The sequence below is a fragment of the Orbicella franksi genome, chromosome 3 (assembly GCF_964199315.1).
Source record: "Orbicella franksi chromosome 3, jaOrbFran1.1, whole genome shotgun sequence".
NCBI classification, from domain to species: Eukaryota; Metazoa; Cnidaria; class Anthozoa; order Scleractinia; family Merulinidae; genus Orbicella; species Orbicella franksi.
In genome coordinates, this window is record NC_138147.1 from 24838352 (window position 1) to 24856418 (window position 18067).

Below are 18067 nucleotides of genomic sequence, written 5' to 3' on the forward strand. Positions count from 1 at the left end.
ATCGTCATCTTTGCCACTGTCATCTTCATCGTCATCATCATCGTCGTCTCCTCCACCGTCGTCTTCATTGTCATCATAGTCATCTTCGCCACTGCCATCTTCATCATCATCGTCGTCGTCTTCTCCACTGTCGTCTTTATTGTCATTGTCGTTGTCCTCGCAACTGTCATCTTTATCATCATCGTCGTCATCTTCGCCACTCTCATCTTCATCTCCATCTTAATCGTCTTCATCTTCAGTATTGCTTTTTTCGACATTGTCATCTCCATCATCATCATCATCATCATCATCATCATCATCACTGTCTTCGTCACTTTCTTCTACTTCGTCTTCATCACTGTCTTCGCTACTGTTATCTCCGCCGTCATCATCACTGTCCTTGTTGTCGCTGTCTTCGCTACTTTCTAGATCTAAGTAAAATATATTATTCAATTATTTTCAAACAATGGCTTTTGAGGACCAGCTATTAATTTTCTTTAATTTACTTTGCTCGATATCGCATTTCAAGAGTATGTGACGTGTTAAAATTTTGATATACGCTAGTTTTCTTATTGGATTTAGATAACTAATAGTTGATGATTTCTTAGCTGTTAGGTATGCATTAAATTATTTTTATATTTTCTCATTTTTGAAGGAACTTTTTAACTTAATGGAGTGGAAAGAAAGCAATTGAAAGCTTGACGTCTTTTTCCAAAGGCATGACGGACAAAGCTAAGAAATCAGTGTTGAAGTTTTTTTTAAAAATCTCTTCAGCTTCTTTTTCTTGATTTGTGTTCTATGTAATGAAAAGAACGACTCTTCTTTAATCACCATCCTCTTTTGTTAATTCTAGCAGTATATAAACAGCAATTGGAATCATTGAAAACCTAGTTTTGGTTCAAATCCAAAAGGAAATACTTCTCAGTGTTATTTTGTTGTTGCAAAAGTTCAAAGAATTTATTTTTTATATATATATATATATATATAGTTTCGGAAGAATACATGGTTAAGTTTGATCAGTTAGTAGATTTAGCATGCAGCTCCGGTAAATAACCCTTGTTTGTCCGATTTTCTGACGAGGGATTAGTTGGGTTCAGAACACAATTTCAAACAAACAGCTTTCTATTAATAATAGTAATTAGTATCACCCAACTAGTGGACTAATGCAAATCCTGCATTTTGATTGGCTACGCTACTAGGGGACTATTAGTAATAGTCATCGAGTAGCGAAATTGTCGCCATCGAGCGTGACGCTTTCTTTCGTTTTATTCCCAAATAAATATTTCTTCAACTTGCATTTGCTAATTTTATTATTGCCTTTTCTGTCCGACTAATTGGGTGATACTAAAACAATTAGACCCTTCGCCCTCAAGGGCCACGGGTCAATAGCCCATGAGGCGAAGCCTCAATTTAGGGAGTAATCGTGCAAGTAATTTCAAAATCGGACAAGCACGAAGCGATAGGCCGATTTGAATTACGAGCACGGTTACTCCCTGAATTTTACCGCACGAGGTCCAATTACTAATTAATCGTATATATAACACATTTCGGAAATAATGTCTTTTGAGAACTTATTTTCAAAGAAAACGTCTGAAACGAAGGAAGTCAGTAAAGCGCGCGCAATTGACGTGCGAATCGCGTGGGTATCCAATTTCAGGTATCCAAATACATACCTGTCATTGGGCACCCACGTGATCGCGCGCTGATTACGTGAAAAATGGGCGCGTAGAGAACCAATCCCGAAAGAGAATTTTGCTATAGATACGATTACACTGATAATATCTAGTCAGAGTCCTTGAAATGTAGATCCGATTTACTCTGATTTTCGGAGCAATTAACGAGTACTCTTCCATCTTTTCCGCAAAATATACTGTATTTGTCAAAAAAGAAAGCATTTCTGTCGAAGTTTATCGCGAGTTTTTACAAAACATTTTCGAAAAAATACCAAGCGGAGTTTGGTATAATGCCCTAAATCTCGAATATGTTGGAAAATAAATACAGAGCAGGAAAGAACTGGGATAATTAATTGAATTTTTTTTTTTTTTTTTAATCACCATCCAGCTTAGAGCTGACAAGTCAGAATGGGAGGAATTTGTTAATGTCTTATATAGCACTTGTGGTGGTCAAAGGATATCTGATATTATATTGCTCTTCACATTTAGGTTATACCGCTAATCCCAAAGACGAAATTGTTCAGAGTTAACTTCTTTCAACTTTCAGTAAATCATATTTCCCCAAAATAATGATCCATTTTTACAACAAATTAAAATTAGTACAAAAAAAACTACTTCTAATAAAAAATGTAATCCTTAAGGAGATAGCATCCTCAATATTAATAGCAATAAAACATATTTAACTCTGCAAAATAAAACCAACCCTATCTTCCACAATGATAATTGGCGTCTAAAATGAATCGTTTCCATTTGATGACAACATCCAAAAGAACGTAAGTCACGGAGATAAATTTTCTGAAATGATTTTACTCAGGCTTTGTATTTTTGTAAGTTTTGTGAATGAATTATCAATGTATCCCTTTATATTTTTAGCCTTCATTCTACAAGGCTATAAAATTACTGTCTTACCTCCGCCGTCGGAATCGTCATCCGCATCATCTTCATCGCTATACATTAATTCATCTCTGACTGTGCTAACGCTAACCTTTGCTTCAATAGCATTTCCATCGGGTTTAATCCGTTCTGAAAAACGACAAATATTAAGACGTTAACTTTATGTCATTGTCGGGTGGTTCCATTACTGTTCAGAGCGTTTTTATTATCAAATATATCCCAGTGACATCCCTTTGGCGAGGAAAGGCGCATGAGTATGCTTTATTTTGTTTATTGAAGAAGTATGGTTGATCATCGCAGTTATAAACAAAAGTTAAGCACTTGTGAAACTAGAGCCTGGGGAAAAAAAAAAAGTCGGCGTTTTAATACAAATGACAAGTTCGCGCTCCGTTTAAAGCTCTTAGCCCTAAAAACTTAGGAACAGCAAAATAATGAAAACCGAAAATGGCTTCAAATACATCTTTCCTCAGCGAAGTTAAGAATTGTTTTAATCATTTCAGCAATTGCATCTCTTAAAAGGCCGTAATGGTCTTGATGTACAGGAAAAATCGCGTGTCTTAAATGCTAGTTTAAAATTAAAATATATATAAAAAGACACTCAACGGTGCGCTTAAAAATTGACGATGAGTAATTAAAAGAAAAATTACCGTCTGTTCGTGATAAAAGAAGAACCCAAACCGGCTGCAAAAGAATTACGAAACACAGTAGAAATATCGCTTTGGCAATCATTTTGTATCGTGGATCTTGCTTCCGCAGAGTCTTCGTTGTACTAATGCAATCGTTCTCTACTTTACAATTTATAGTTCGTACTCGCACATGTGAAACAGCCATTGACATTGTTATGCAACCTCGGGACGCAACCAAGTTCAGCCAAAGCCTTGGTATTACAGTAACAAGTAGTATAAACTTCACAAGATCGATGTCCATTACGAAAAAAAAAAAAATGATACTAATGACTTAATGATATTTGAGGCATCACCGTGCATCCAGCAGCATCCTTTAACTAAGATGGCGGACTGTTAGATCTTCACGAAGGCGTAGCGAGGGCTCGTGATTTTTTCCTCTCTTTTCCCCGGTCATTATGTTATACATAAACCAAGAACCGTGTGTAGCCATTAAAACAACCAAGCAAACTGACCGTCAAAATGCAGAGTTCTTATCTTTCTCCTCAGTATTTCACTGGTTGAGAAAATAGACGTGTTCAGTACAGGCGCCTCTGAGAGGCAGTCCAATCACATTCTTCGATGTTGCCCCAGAGAAACATCGTGAATTGTTGGGATTTCTGCGCCTTGATCTCGTCTTGTGCCAAAAAAATTTAAAGCATGCAAAGTTTTGAGGTCTTTACTTAGTCTTGTGGTTTTTTTACACTTGTACTTTCTACTACGAATATTTGAATACCTTTTCATGATGGCATCATTATAAAGATCTTAATAACTATGTAGGTCTGCTCCATCCCCTATATGGGTTTCATTATATCTCGCGTGGTTTCGTTTTTGCCTATCGTCACCTATTAAATATAGCTACAAGATAATCAAAAAATTAATCCCAACTTTTTCTTTCCTGGTGTTTTAAATAATCTTTTTAGCTCATTGATAACGTTATCCATCAGCTTTAGCAGGCAGTCCAATGGCACTCACTTACTCACACATTCGTTGGAGGCGAGCCAATGGGCAAATTCGCCGTCCATGCTCCTGATATAGCTATTTGTTGTGAAATTTCTTGGGCAAAAGGCGCTTATCAATTATCAACATCTAACTGCGTCTGCGTCGATACTTATGTTGATGATTGATAGCAGCTACCCATGACTGTTTGCGTTATCATGATGTTCACTGCAAAAAAAACAAAAAGGAACTTGGCAGCGGTGGGATTCGAACCCACGCCTCCGAAGAGACTGGTGCCTTAAACCAGCGCCTTAGACCACTCGGCCACGCTACCGAATATAGAATACCATATTTCATCACTAGAAGTTATTGGTTGCTGTCGATTTCAGACCAAGAAGAAATATGCCACAAAATCTTGAAAGATAAACGTCGTATGATCAGTAAGACACAAACGTGCTTCTAGTCGCAGCTAATGAAAAAGTTAGTTTCGTATTGGGTCGAAAATCAAACTACTCGTTATGCAAAAATATAACTTGGAACCGGTGGGATTCGAAAACATAGACCACTCAGCCACGCTACCAGATGCGTTTTATATTGGCAATAAAACTTGGCAAATCTAGGGGCGCTTATCATTCTTCAGAACTAACCAGTTTAAGGTTGTCGTCGGTCAAAAAGGTAACAAACAGGTGTGCGTGGTTACGCGCATGAGTAATGACCAATGTCGTAACTCCTACTCGTAACACTTTACTTTTTACCAAGCTTCTTGTATGGCTAGATGACTTTCAGGACGGTGAAGAGGACGGCATTGGGATATGTTCAAGTTGTTGTGTTCTTTCCAGGACGAATTTGGCGACCATTTGGCAATTTGATTGGAGCTATCAGACGATTTTTGACCTTACGCTTAGAATGCACCAATAAGTTCCAGTTCCCGGTGTTTTTTTTTTTTTTTTAATTTTTTTTTTTTTTTAATCATAATCACTATAAAAAAGGTAATCCTGGCAGTGGTGGAATTCGAACCCAAGCCTCCGAAGAGACTTGTACCTTAAACCAGCGCCTTAGACTACTCGGCCGCGCTACCGGACATGAAGCGGTAAATATTTGTAAATGTAACGACTTTGCACCTAAACACAAGGTAAAATTATTACAGTTGATTTTAGTGCAATAGAGCGAGCAAAGGAAATCTTGAAGGAATCGGCAGTTTCCTAGTTGCATTTCGCCTCTGTGTCAAAGCAAGTCTTCATGTGAAACAATTCATATAAAATGAGTTTCACCTGTATGATAATTTTAATGCAAATCCAACTCATTTTCATGTAAAAAAGTTTTTGCACGAAGACTCGTTTTGAAAGGCACAAGCGAAGTCGGAAATCGCCTAATGTATTGTTTAATGTGTAAGATACAAAAGCGCAATCCTGACTTGCCAGAACTAATGAAAAAGTAACATGCAGTCACCTATTAAGGCTGTTAGCGCTTTTCGTTATGAAACTTTCATAGAAAAAGGCGCTTGTTTATTATCAACATGTAACTGTGTCTTTATACCTTGCTTATGTTTATGATGGAGGCTACCCATGACTGTTTGCGTTATCATAACGTTCACTGCAGAAAAAAAAGAAACTTGGCAGCGGTGGGATTCGAACCCACGCCTCCCAAGAGACTGGTGCCTTAAACCAGCGCCTTAGACCACTCGGCCACGCTACCGGATATGGAGGACGATTCATTTTTAACCATTTTCTATTTCACCACTAAAAGTTACTGGTTGCTGTGTATTTCAGACCAAGACAAAATATGCCACAAAGTCTTAAAAGAAAAACATTACGTGATCGATGAAGCCTCCATGGTCCCCACTTGCGACGGAAGCATAAGGATAAGTATAATCTTAAGGAACTTGTGCGCTAGTGGGGAAGACTGCGACCAAAGCATAAGCCGTCCGCTAATGCTTGTGCGTATACTTACGTCTATGCTTTTTTCGCTATAAAGTCCAGTGAGGACATGGTGGGTGGCATAAGCATAAGCATATAGACAAAAATCAACTTTTTTGACATAATTTTGTATTTTTTTAAGTGTTCTTTATCAATTTGTCAAAACTCGCGAATTCGTATGTTTCAAAGGTATTGTGGCTTGATTTTGCATTAATTTCTGGTAGTTTTTGACTTTTTAAATAATAGGGAGATCCGAGATGGCAGATCCGAGATGGCGGGTCAAATGACGTCACAATCTTCAAAAATGGTATCATCTTATAGAGGAAGCCCAGGGCTATCTAATCGAGGTAAATTTACTTCGCCGTGCCCTAACAGAACGAAATCCCAAAAGTGGGGGGGGGGGGGGGGAGGAGGGGGATGGTGCCATTAATATAATATTTGACCTTTTTTTATGGCATTCTTCATAGCCTTCAACATAAGTAAATAAATAAATTTCCGAAGCAGCGTTTTTAGAACCAACCTTTATTCCATTTGCAAAACTTTTTATAGTTATCGTTGAATAACTCCGCCAAGGTCTTAACAAGCGCATGCATGAAGTTTGTACTACTAATGCACTAATGCACTCTCTGTCTTTCATCGATAACCTTTTCCTTTCCTTTCCTTTACTAAAACATTTAAAACGCTAAATGTTTTCGTCGCTTTGCTTTGCGGGTCTTGTGTGCTGAGCTGAGCCTATGCTTTCATTCTTTCAGCTTATGTCATTGGTTTGCCGCATCCTTTCATAAAATTGTTAAAAATAAGCAACTTGATCTCGAAAGTACGATAAATTTTCTCCTCTTTGACAAAAATGTTCCATAGCTATTTTATAAAGACAATAAATCACTCTTTCTATGGATTTAACGGCGCCGGCAATAAACCACATGAGATGTTGGGACAATACTCAAAAAACTTGCAAATCACTCGGCTAACGGCTCGAGGTTAACAAACTTTTCTCGTAATCTCCCAACATCACGCGTGGTTTAGTTGGACTATCGTAACGTACACTGCAAAAAAGGAAACTTGGCAGCGGTGGGATTCGAACCCACGCCTCCGAAGAGACTGGTGCCTTAAACCAGCGCCTTAGACCGCTCGGCCACGCTACCAGCTATGGAGGGCCAGGCAATTGGAACAAGTTTTCATTTTATTAGGACAGCTGAGTTATTGGTTGCAGTTGATTTTAGACCAAGAAAATAATATGCCACAAGATACTTTAAATGTAATAAATGTAATAATATACTTTATTGAATTTGTTGCATGTACAACAAAAAGAAACAAAAGAAAATAGCATCCGCAACTGGAGCAGAAAACAGGACGATGTCGGAATTCATATTCAACCCCAATAAGTATTAACAAAATAGTAATAATAATTATAATCGTGGAGGTAGTAGTAAAAGTAGTAATAATTATCATATAATATTATTTACAATCAAGTTAATTTAAAATGACATTAACTTACAGCCTCACTACTTGGAAGATTATAACAAAGGGTTTTATCATCATAAAAATCTAAAAGCCTCCTTTTAAAAGTATGAAATGAGTCCACGCTTTTTATATCCGTTGATAGTTTGTTCCAAGAATGGATAGACCTGTAATAAAACGAATGTTTTAAAAAAATTTGCTTTGCCTGTGGCATTTGGTAATTTAATTAACTCGAATTGCGCGTTTTCTGTCGAACTACAGTTTGACAAAAAAAGGTCTTGGTGATCTAGATCAGCATGGCCTACTCTAGCATTGTAGATAAGTACCCAATATTGAAAGAAAAACACTATATGATCGACAAGACAAGTGCCGCTATTCATAGTTAATAAAATAGTTACAGTTTCGTATTAGCCTTAAATCGAGCTATAAACGACCAGGGTACTCATGATGCAAAAACGAAACTTGGCAACGGTGGGATTCGAACCCACGCCTCCGAAGAGACTGGTGCCTAAAACCAGCGCCTTAGACCACTCGGCCACGCTACCAGATGCTCTTAACATTTGTCCAAAGCATCGCAAATCTAGGGGCTCTTATCATTTATTAGTAATGACCGGTCAATTCGAGGAAACGGGTTGTTGTCGGTCTAAAGGGCTAAGGGTAAAAAGCAGTTCTGCGTGGTTACCTGCGCATGAGTCATGACTGACCCATATTCATAACGCATTCCGCGAACAATTTTTTTTTTAATTTTTATTTTAGATGGTCAGGTCAGGCCAAAACTCTCTTTTAGGACGATGAAGAGGACGACATTGGGATATATTTTATTTTTTGTGTTCCTTCTACTAGCGAATGTTCCAATACGATGTGTTTCAGAGCCGTCATACGAATTTTATTCTAAATAAATACATTATATTGGCAATGAATACAAATTTATCTAACTTGATAGCAACAAACAAAAAAAAAAGCTAAAAAGAAGAAGAAGAGAGAAAGAGAGAAAACGAGAGAGAGAGAGAGAGAAGGAAAGAGAGAAAGAAAGAGAAAAGTTAAAAAAGAGTGGGTATTTGCTAGGCTAAATTTGCTGGGTCTAAATGCCTTAACCGGTGAAAATGACCAATCTATGTTAAATGTCCTGACAATTCCAAATCACCAAACTGCTGAAAGGTGTAAAGCGGTCTAAATTCCCAAACCAGTGAAAGTAAACAATCCATTTCACATGTCCAAACCATTCCAAATCACCAAACTACCAAAAGGTCTTAATCGATCTAAATGTCCAAACCAGTGAAAATGACCAATCCATCTCAAATAACCAGACCATTCCAAATCACCAAACTGTCCAAAGGTCTAGACCGCTCTCAATACCCAACCGGTGAAATGACCAATCCACTTCAAATGTTCAAACCATTCCAAATCACCAAACTGCCAAAAGGTCTTAACTGGTCTAAAATGTCCAAATCGGTAAAAATAACCAATCCATCTCACATGTCCAAACCATTCCGAATTACAAAACTGCCAAAATGACTAAATGGGTCTAAATGCCTTAACTGGTGAAAATGACCAATCCATCTTAAATGTCCAAACCGTTGCAAATCACGAAACTGCGACAGGTGTAAAGCGGTCTAAATGCCCAAACCAGTAAAAATAAACAATCCATTTCACATGTCCAAACCATTCCAAATCACCAAACTGCCAAAAGGTCTTAAGCGGTCTAAATGTCCAAACCAGCGAAAATGACCAAATTATCCATCTCAAATGTTCAAACCATTTCAAATCACCAAACTGCCAAAAGGTCTTAACTGATCTAAATGCTCAAACCGGTAAAAATGACCAACCATCTCACATGTCCAACCATTCCAAATCACCAAACTACCAAATGGTCTAAACCGGTCGGCCCATTTCACTAATTTACCCCTCCTTCCATATTTGTTTAAAACAAAAAAATCTTAAGGATTATCTTATTGAGTCATTCTGTCACGTAATTTTTTCTGTTTTTACTTACTTTGCACTTAGCCAAGAGTTTAGTTAATAAGCCGAAGGAAGCCTAATAATATAAGCTCTCAGCCTCGTTAGGCTTCCTTGTCGCATTAATTTATCGATTAATTTAATTAATTAAATTTGATTTAACTTAATTTATTAATTTAATTTATTATTTTAATTTCTTTTGTCGAGTTTTGTTTATGACGTACAGTGTTTGTGAGCGAAATAAAAACAAATAAATAAATAAATAAAATGCCAAATGCATCTCACCTACTTTAAAGGTCGTATTGTAAACCCTAAACAAAGTTCCCATTACCAGCTCTCAAAACCCAGAGGGTAAACTGCTTTCCTGATGTGCACTTGAGTTTTCCTAGAATATAGTTAGAAAACCTCTGGATTCACTAACTCGGCCAGAAACTGCAGAAAAACTTTCAGCGAAATAACGTAACGTTAATAATTAAAATTGGTCTGATGCAGAAACTTAGGGGTAAACGTCATGTTTTTCCTATATTTACTGCTACTGGTTAGATATTAAGAAACGTCGGAATTCACCTACTGAACAAAAATGCAGAAAAGGCGAAGGAAAACGAGAAGTTCGTTGGAACTTCTCTTATGCGGGAGAATTGCAAGTCTACGTTGTGTTTTCCTAATGTTAACCATCAACCTTTACACCTGGGAAACTTCCGATCAATATATACTGCATTTGTCACTAAGACTTTCTTGATATATGCGGGAAAATTGCTGATGAAAGTCAAGTTTACCTTGTGTTAACCGTCCGCATTAAGACCCCAAAAGCTTCCGACAAACACTGCATTTATCCGCTCAGGAAAACTACGGTAAACGTAGAGGAAAACGAGGTGTGCAATGGAACTTTTCTTATGCCGGATAATTGCTCGTTAACGTCAAGTTTTCCCGGTATTAACCGTCAACATGTAGACCGGAAAACCTTGCGACAAATACTGCATTTACCTCCTCGGGAAAGCTACAGAAAACGCGAGGGAAAACGAAGTGTTCAATATAAGTTTTCTAATGCGGAAAAATTGCTGGTGAACGTGTAGTTTTCCTGGTGTTAACCGTCAACATGTACACCCAAAAAACCTCTGACAAACACAGCATTTACGCGCTCGGGAAAACTACTATGAATGCGTATCAAAACCAGGTGTTCAATAGAAGTTTTCTAATGCGGGAAAATTGCTAGTGAACGTGTAGTTTTCCTGGTGTTAACCGTCAACATTTAGACTTGGGAAACCTCCTGCAAATTAAACACTACATTAACCCGCTTGGGAAAACGAAAGAACACGCAGTGGAAAACAAAGTGTCCACCGGCGTTTTTCAAGAGCATGAAAACAATGAATTATTCTCATGTTTTCCTGGCGATCACAAAAGGAAAACGCCGAATTAACAGAATGTTTTTGGAGATCAGAAAACGGACGGTTAATACAGTATTTACCTGGTATTCACCGTTTGGTAAAATTAACGGTCAACGAGGGTTTTCTTGCCGTGGAAGAGACTGGTGTCTTAATTAAACCAGTGCCTTAGACCGCTGAGCCACGCTACCAGATATGGTGGGCACAGCAATTCTAAAGAGTTTTAAGATGATCAATAAATTAATCCCAAATTTTTCTTTCCTGGTGTTTTAATCTTTTTAGCTTATTGATGAGCTCATCAGTCACCTTTAGCAGGCAGTCCCGGCCAATGGCACTCAGTTACTCCCACATTCGTTGGAGGCAAGCCAATACGTCAATGCGCCGCCATGCTCCTGATATAGCTATTTATTGAGAAATTTCTGGAGCAATAGGCGCTTGTCAATTATCAACGTCTAACTGCGTCTGCATCGTTACTTATGTTGATGATTGACAGCAGCTACCCATGACTGTTTGCGCTATCATTACGTTCACTGCAAAAAAAGAAACTTGGCAGCGGTGAGATTCGAACCCAAGCCTCCGAAGAGACTGGTGCCTTAAACCAGCGCCTTAGACCACTCGGCCACGCTACCGGATATAGAGTACCATATTTCATCACTAGAACTTATTGGTTACTGTCGATTTCACACAAAGAAGAAATATGCCAAAAAATCTTGAAAGATAAACGTCGTATGATTAATAAGACACAACCGTGCTACTTGTCGCAGCTAATGAAAAAGTAACTTTCGTATTGATGCTTAAATCGAAGCACTCATTATGTAAAAATATAACTTGGAAGCGGTGGGATTCGACACACTCAGCCACGCTACCAATGCGTTTTATACTGGTAACAAAACATGGCAAATCTAAGGACGCTTATCAGTTGTCAGAACTGACCGGCCCGAGGTTGTCGTCGGTCTAAAAGGTAACAAACAGGTGTGCTTGATTACACGCATGAGTAATCAGTGACCAATGTCGTGACTCCTATTCGTAACGCTTCGCTTTTATATGGCTAGATAACTTTCAGGACGGTGAAGAGGACGGCATTGGGATATACTCAAGTTGTTGTGTTCTTTCCAGGACGAATTTGGCGACCATTTGGCAATGTGATTGAAGCTATCATACGATTTTTGACCGTGTGCTTAAAATGCACCACTAACTTCCAGTTCCTAGCATTTATTATTATTATTATTATTATTATTATTATTATTATTATTATTATTATTATTATTATTATTAATATTATTATTATTATTATTATTTTTATCATAATCTCTATAAAAAAGGCAATCCTGGCAGCTGTGGGATTCGAACCCACGTCCCCGAAGAGACTGGTGCCTTAAACCAGCGCCTTAGACCACTCGGTCACGCTACCGGACATTGAGAGGTAAATATTTTTAAATGTAACGATTTTGCACCTAAACACAAGGTAAAATTATTACAGTTGATTTTGGTGCAATAGAGCAAAGGAAATCCTGAAGGAATCGGCAGTTTCCTAGCTGCCTTTCGCCTCTGTGTCAAAGCAAGTCTTCATGTGAAACCATTCATATCAAATGAGTTTCACCTGTATGTTCATTCAAACTCATTTTCATATGAAAGGTTTTTGCACGAAGACTCGTGTTGAAACAGAGACGCAAGCGAACTCGGAAATCGCGTATTACATTGTTTAAAGTGTAAGATACAAAAGCGTAATCCTGGTAGCCAGAACTAATGAAAAAGTTACATGCAGTCACCTATTAAGGCTGTTAGCGCTTTTTGTTATAAAATTTTCATACAAAAAGGCGCTTGTTAATTATCAACATGTAATTACGTCTTTATACCTTGCCTATGTTTATGATGGCGGCTACCCATGACTGTTTGCGTTATCATGACGTTCACTGCAAAACAAGAAACTTGGCAGCGGTGGGATTCGAACCCAAGCCTCCGAAGAGACTGGTGCCTTAAACCAGCGCCTTAGACCACTCGGCCACGCTACCGGATATGGAGGCGGAATCATTTTTAAACATTTTCAATTTGACCACTAAAAGCTACTGGTTGCTGTTTATTTCAGACCAAGACAAAATATGCCACAAAATCTTAAAAGAAAAACATTACGTGATCGATGAAGCCTGCATGGTCCCCAATTGCGACGGAAGCATAGGGATAAGCGTAATCATAAGAAACTTGTGCGCTAGTGGGGAAGGCTGCGACCAAAGCAAAAGCCTTCTGCTGGTGCTTGTACGTATGCTTACGTCTTTGCTTTTTTGGGCATTTAGGCATAAGTATATTGCTATGCTTAAGTCTGGTCGTCTTCTACTTCTTTTACGCCTGTGGTTATGCTGATGCCTATGCGAGCGTCGCAAGTAAGGACCGGGTTTAAGGTTACCGTATACCTTCAGGGGTGTCTCGCGTGCGAGCGATGTAGCGCGTGCAGTTTAAGCGGTAGATAACTAAACCCCCATATCAAATTAAAGCTTATAGAGCTGGCTATGAAACTATACCAAGAATTTTGAAATAAAATGAATTGTCGAATTTTCACGACCCCTAAATGCGAGCGCCCGAATCACCTTTTGAAAGGTACAAGTCACAGCGAATTTTGTTTTTCGCCAATTTCATTTTTTCCCCGGTTTCAGGGCCCAAAGCGCTTAAAAAACGTGTCTGCGTTTTGCCATATCCAATTGCAGTAAAAAGTTACAGAACATTTTCGAAATAGGATTTAAAAAATGTAGAGTGATCGTACAAAAATCGCTCTCGAAGAAAAAATCTTTCGAAATTGAAAATTCGCAGACACGATTATGTAGATTACATGTTACACTAGCTACTGTCCGAATTTGAGGGCAATTGAACAATTTCCCTTTGAGTTATAACTCTTTAAAGTGTCTGCTTCAAGCAAAAAATTTATTCGAGAAAACAGCGTTAAAAAAACTCTTCTGCTTCGCAAACAAACTCCGTCCACAAACGCCTTTAACTGGGTTCTCAGATAACTGAACCAATCAGTGCAAGGAAAGTTTACTACCGATAACCTCCTGGTGAAATTCACGCGTGAATTTCCAAAAAACCTTTGTGTTTCGCAATGCGCTCAAGGCGCCGAAGGCGGAGAGACAATTTTTCTGTAGCTCGGTTTTTCTTGAAGCTGGTCACTCTGGCAAAATGGAGAAGACGAAAAAGGATACTAACGCTTGAGTGGCTGGGCGAAGAAAACAAATAAAAGATAGTGCGGCGGAGCAACTGTGCGTAGTCAACCGTGCATGGATAATATTTTAGTGGATCTCAATGGTTAATTAATTAATGAGTCCAACGATTCGTCGGTATCGGATTCATCGGAGTCTCTCTCAACATCCTTGTTATTGCTGTCAAGTTCCCAAATTTTTACAGAACGTTTCTTTTCTCAAACCTCGCTTGTTTTTTTGTTTGTTTGTTTGTTTTTTTTTGCTCGCCTTACACGATAGCCATAGCTTCATCCGCGAGACGAACTTTCGCTTCACTTAGTGATGTATTTTCATTCGTCCTTCGCAGTTTTCGCTTTTTCGAACTGGTCAATGTTTTTAACGCGGTCTATGTTTACTTATAACTTAATAAAATTACACCTAATACCAAAAATGCTTGGTAGTCAGAACGACAATGCTGATCAACTGAGTCGAGTAGTCAATTCGTTACATCCGTATAGGTAATGACTGGTTTGCAATGTCACGCAATCAAAAATAAAAATCATAACCATTCAATAAATTAAGTCGAGAAGCTGGGATATGAAAGATGATTGATATATAAACAACCTCGCCAAGATTTAGGTTTGTGCAGTTTTTCATTCTCCCGTTATTCGGAGAAGTGCCACAGACAAATTTACAGAGCGTTGTATGGAGTCGCCATGTTTGTGCCCCTCGGAGGGACACAAACATGGCGACCGTAAAGTAACAGAAACATCTGTCATCGAGTTTTGCCATTGAAACGAAAAGCAATTACTCTAGAGCTCCGAAACATTGAAATTAGCACTTTTTCTAGAGCAACAACTGTTTAGTTAGCAAAAACTTGAGCAATAACTCATCTTTTTGACTACTCCAGAGCCTTATCGGGCTGCCTTTTTAATGTCACCCAACGCATAAACTTGGAAATTCACACGTGCCCTATTTCAAAATGAGGAACCCTGTCGACCTTAAACGCTGTAAAACATCAAGTTATTAAGGGGTCTTACATCTGATGAAACTAAAACTTCAGAACGACTGGTAATTTCTTATTTTGGAAAATGATGACGTCACATGAAAAGCGGCAATTCCAGCGAAAATTGTCTCGGTTGATTGCATACGCGCCATAGGGCTGTCAATCAAGAGGTAAACTTTACTTCCGGTGAAAAGGTAAAACCACCATTTCTCCGCCAATATTTAGTCTTTTTAATTTTTTTTTCTCCGAAATTAGAGATTATTCTTCGACCACTACTTTGACTCAAAAATCCAAATTAAAAGAAATTGCCGACCTGAAAGTATACTGTAACCTTAAGACAACAAAAGTGCCGCTAGTTATAGTTAAAGAAAACGCTAAGTCTTAAATCGAGCTACGATCCAGGTACTCATGGTACAAAAATTAAACTTGGCAGCAGTGAGATTCAAACCCACGCCTCCGAAGAGACTGTAGCCTTAAACCAGCTCTTAGACTACCCGGCCACGCTACCAGATGTGTTTTATATCAGTTTCAAAGCATGGCAAATCAGGGGCGTTTATCAATCATCAGAACTGACCTGTTCGAGAGAACAGGCTATTGTCGGTCTAAAGGGTAAAAGGTAAAACCATGTCGGCGGTTTTACGCACATGAGTCATGACAGATGTCGAGATCCATATTCGTGGCACTCCGTAATCAATTTTTAACATTTTTTTTTTTTTTAGTGGTGTAAGGCACCAGTCTCTTCAAGGGCGTGAGTTCGTATTATCTTCTTGCACGGTGATTAGGATACAAAATACAAGAATGCATGCGAATGCAAGAACAAGTTCAAATTTAATTCGTATAATGGCCCGGAACACATCGTATTCAGAATTTGTCGTCAAATTAATTCCCATTGGAAAGACACAGCAATGAATGAGATGCCAGTAATCGGATATACCCGTGTTTGCGTGAAGAACTCTGGATCGTCAGGGGGCAAACATTGCTAGTCGCTAGAAGGAAATGTGTGGCCAAAAGTTGTTTCGAAGTACAAGAAAACGAGTTTTGAAAGAGATCATCGCGTTTTCGCCGTCGTTTTTATCGCGAATGGATTTGGGCAATGTTGATATGTAAATATGTAAGTAATTGTTTGAATAACCGTGAAATATGTGACAAAATCTATCGATAAACTCCGTTGCTTGCGTGAGGTTTAGTGTGAAATTTACATCGCGTAATGGTCTGAAAATATTACAAAATTAATTAGGTATAAATCGAGAGGAAATAACCCAGTAAAGCCTTTTAAGTTGTGTACAGGCTACTTTTAGCTTATTTGAAAGCTCAGTCATACAAATAATACTGGAAATAAGCCCGGTGGCGATCATTGTACTGTCTCGGGTTGATTTAACGATAAATGAGTCCGCGCGACTCATGCTGTCTGGTTACTGTGATCCTCAAAGCCTTTGTTTTGCTTTTACAAGCACGTATTTCAGCGATTTTCCTTTTCTATAACAGATCAAGGGTGGCTCCTTGAATTTATCTCTGAGTATTTGTATTTAAAAGTGCCATTTGTGCGTGATTATACTTTCCAAAGTTTGGTATTGACGATTGAGTGAAATTGCCCGACACAAAGGGTAGTAGTTCCTTCTGCATTTTCGATTTCTGTCTTAGAGCTTCTTTTCTGTCTTTATATTTAACTATTCGGAGGGTCCTTTGTACCATTTGCTCCGGGTAACCTCTCGAGATCAGGGGTGTAGTGAAATTTTCAATATTCTCGTCAATATATTTCACAATAAACCTTACGCAAGCAAAACGGAGTTTATCGGTAAATTTTATCACTTATTTCACGGTTATTCAAACAAAAACTTACATTTCCCATGTATCAACATTGCCAAAATCCATTCGCGATAAAAAGACGACGAAAAAGCCTTGATCTCTCCCCAGAACCATGTTTTTGGGCGTCGAAACAACTTTTCGCCATACATTTCCTTCTAGCGACTTGATATGTTTGCCCCCTGACGATCCCAGAGTTCGTTGCGCAAACGCGGGTATCCGATCACTGGCAACTCATTCATTGGAATATATCCCAATGTTGTCCTCTCCAGTCTCCTGAAAACGAGTTTCTGCCCCGTCTGACCACGCTACCAGGTATGAAACGCCCCCGTAAGATTTTCTCAAACTTTTGAGAAAGCAATTTACTCTAAGGGGCTAAAACTTTCAGTAGCTGTTCATTCATCCTCTGCAGAAATTTTAACTCGTCAATGTTGTGTCTATCATTTTTGACGTTGCCATGGAAACCATCAAACGTCATTTGACGTCATATGAGGTCATAATCTTCAAGACTGGTATCATCTTGCAGAGGAAGCTCAGGGCTATCTAATCAACGTAAATTTAGTTCGCCGTGCTCTAACAGAACAAAATCCAGAGTGGGTGGGGAGAGCTGCTTTCATCAACCCCCCTCTCTTTGTACCACGGTGGAGATATGAGTTAGCTTGTACGTCCAAGGGTTAAGGCTGATGGCGCTTTTTGTTGTGAGATTTTCGGGGCAAGAATTGCTTTTTATCTTTTTCACATTTATAGTGACCGAAATACTACGCGCGCATTGATTGGTCAGAAATCTCTCTTCATTGTACCAATAAACACCTGGCTTCAGACAGCATTGCAAGAGAACTGGAGACTCAGAATACTACCGAGAACATAAGCTTTTTCCATATATTTCGCTTTCCCTGGCTGTGATATCAAAACTACGAATAGCTTTTAATTCAACATATACATAGAGTTTTGTTAAGAACAAGAGGACCAGAATATAACGCTTGACCTTTTCTCCATGGCAAATATTTAAAGCCGATTCTGTCAGTTTACGCCTGAGTTTAGAAGAAAGAGCGCTTGCTACGGACTGTGGAACACGCAGTTCTGATATATTACAGCTGGGCATGAATGATCAATTTGGGTTATTAAAAAGATGGTCAGTAAAAGATTTCTTTTGAGTTAACGATGACTTTAGTTCCCATTAAGCTTTCAAGTAATAGTTGATCATTCAGCAAAATGCAGAGAAACACGGACTTCAT

General features: G+C 38.6%; 7 non-coding genes across 7 annotated transcripts; all 7 read right to left on the reverse strand.

Moving 5' to 3' along the window:
- Positions 1–4399: 4399 nt before the first annotated feature.
- On the reverse strand, positions 4400–4481 carry Trnal-aag (transfer RNA leucine (anticodon AAG)). The gene has a single exon. It is a non-coding gene; the product is annotated as a tRNA-Leu (tRNA).
- Positions 4482–5760: 1279 nt separating this feature from the next.
- On the reverse strand, positions 5761–5842 carry Trnal-aag (transfer RNA leucine (anticodon AAG)). The gene has a single exon. It is a non-coding gene; the product is annotated as a tRNA-Leu (tRNA).
- A 1281-nt stretch (positions 5843–7123) lies between these two features.
- Positions 7124–7205, reverse strand: Trnal-aag (transfer RNA leucine (anticodon AAG)). Its single transcript has one exon. It is a non-coding gene; the product is annotated as a tRNA-Leu (tRNA).
- Positions 7206–7984: 779 nt separating this feature from the next.
- On the reverse strand, positions 7985–8066 carry Trnal-uag (transfer RNA leucine (anticodon UAG)). Its single transcript has one exon. It is a non-coding gene; the product is annotated as a tRNA-Leu (tRNA).
- A 3340-nt stretch (positions 8067–11406) lies between these two features.
- Trnal-aag (transfer RNA leucine (anticodon AAG)) lies at positions 11407–11488 on the reverse strand. Its single transcript has one exon. It is a non-coding gene; the product is annotated as a tRNA-Leu (tRNA).
- Positions 11489–12188: 700 nt separating this feature from the next.
- Positions 12189–12270, reverse strand: Trnal-aag (transfer RNA leucine (anticodon AAG)). Its single transcript has one exon. It is a non-coding gene; the product is annotated as a tRNA-Leu (tRNA).
- A 519-nt stretch (positions 12271–12789) lies between these two features.
- On the reverse strand, positions 12790–12871 carry Trnal-aag (transfer RNA leucine (anticodon AAG)). Its single transcript has one exon. It is a non-coding gene; the product is annotated as a tRNA-Leu (tRNA).
- Positions 12872–18067: the final 5196 nt, after the last annotated feature.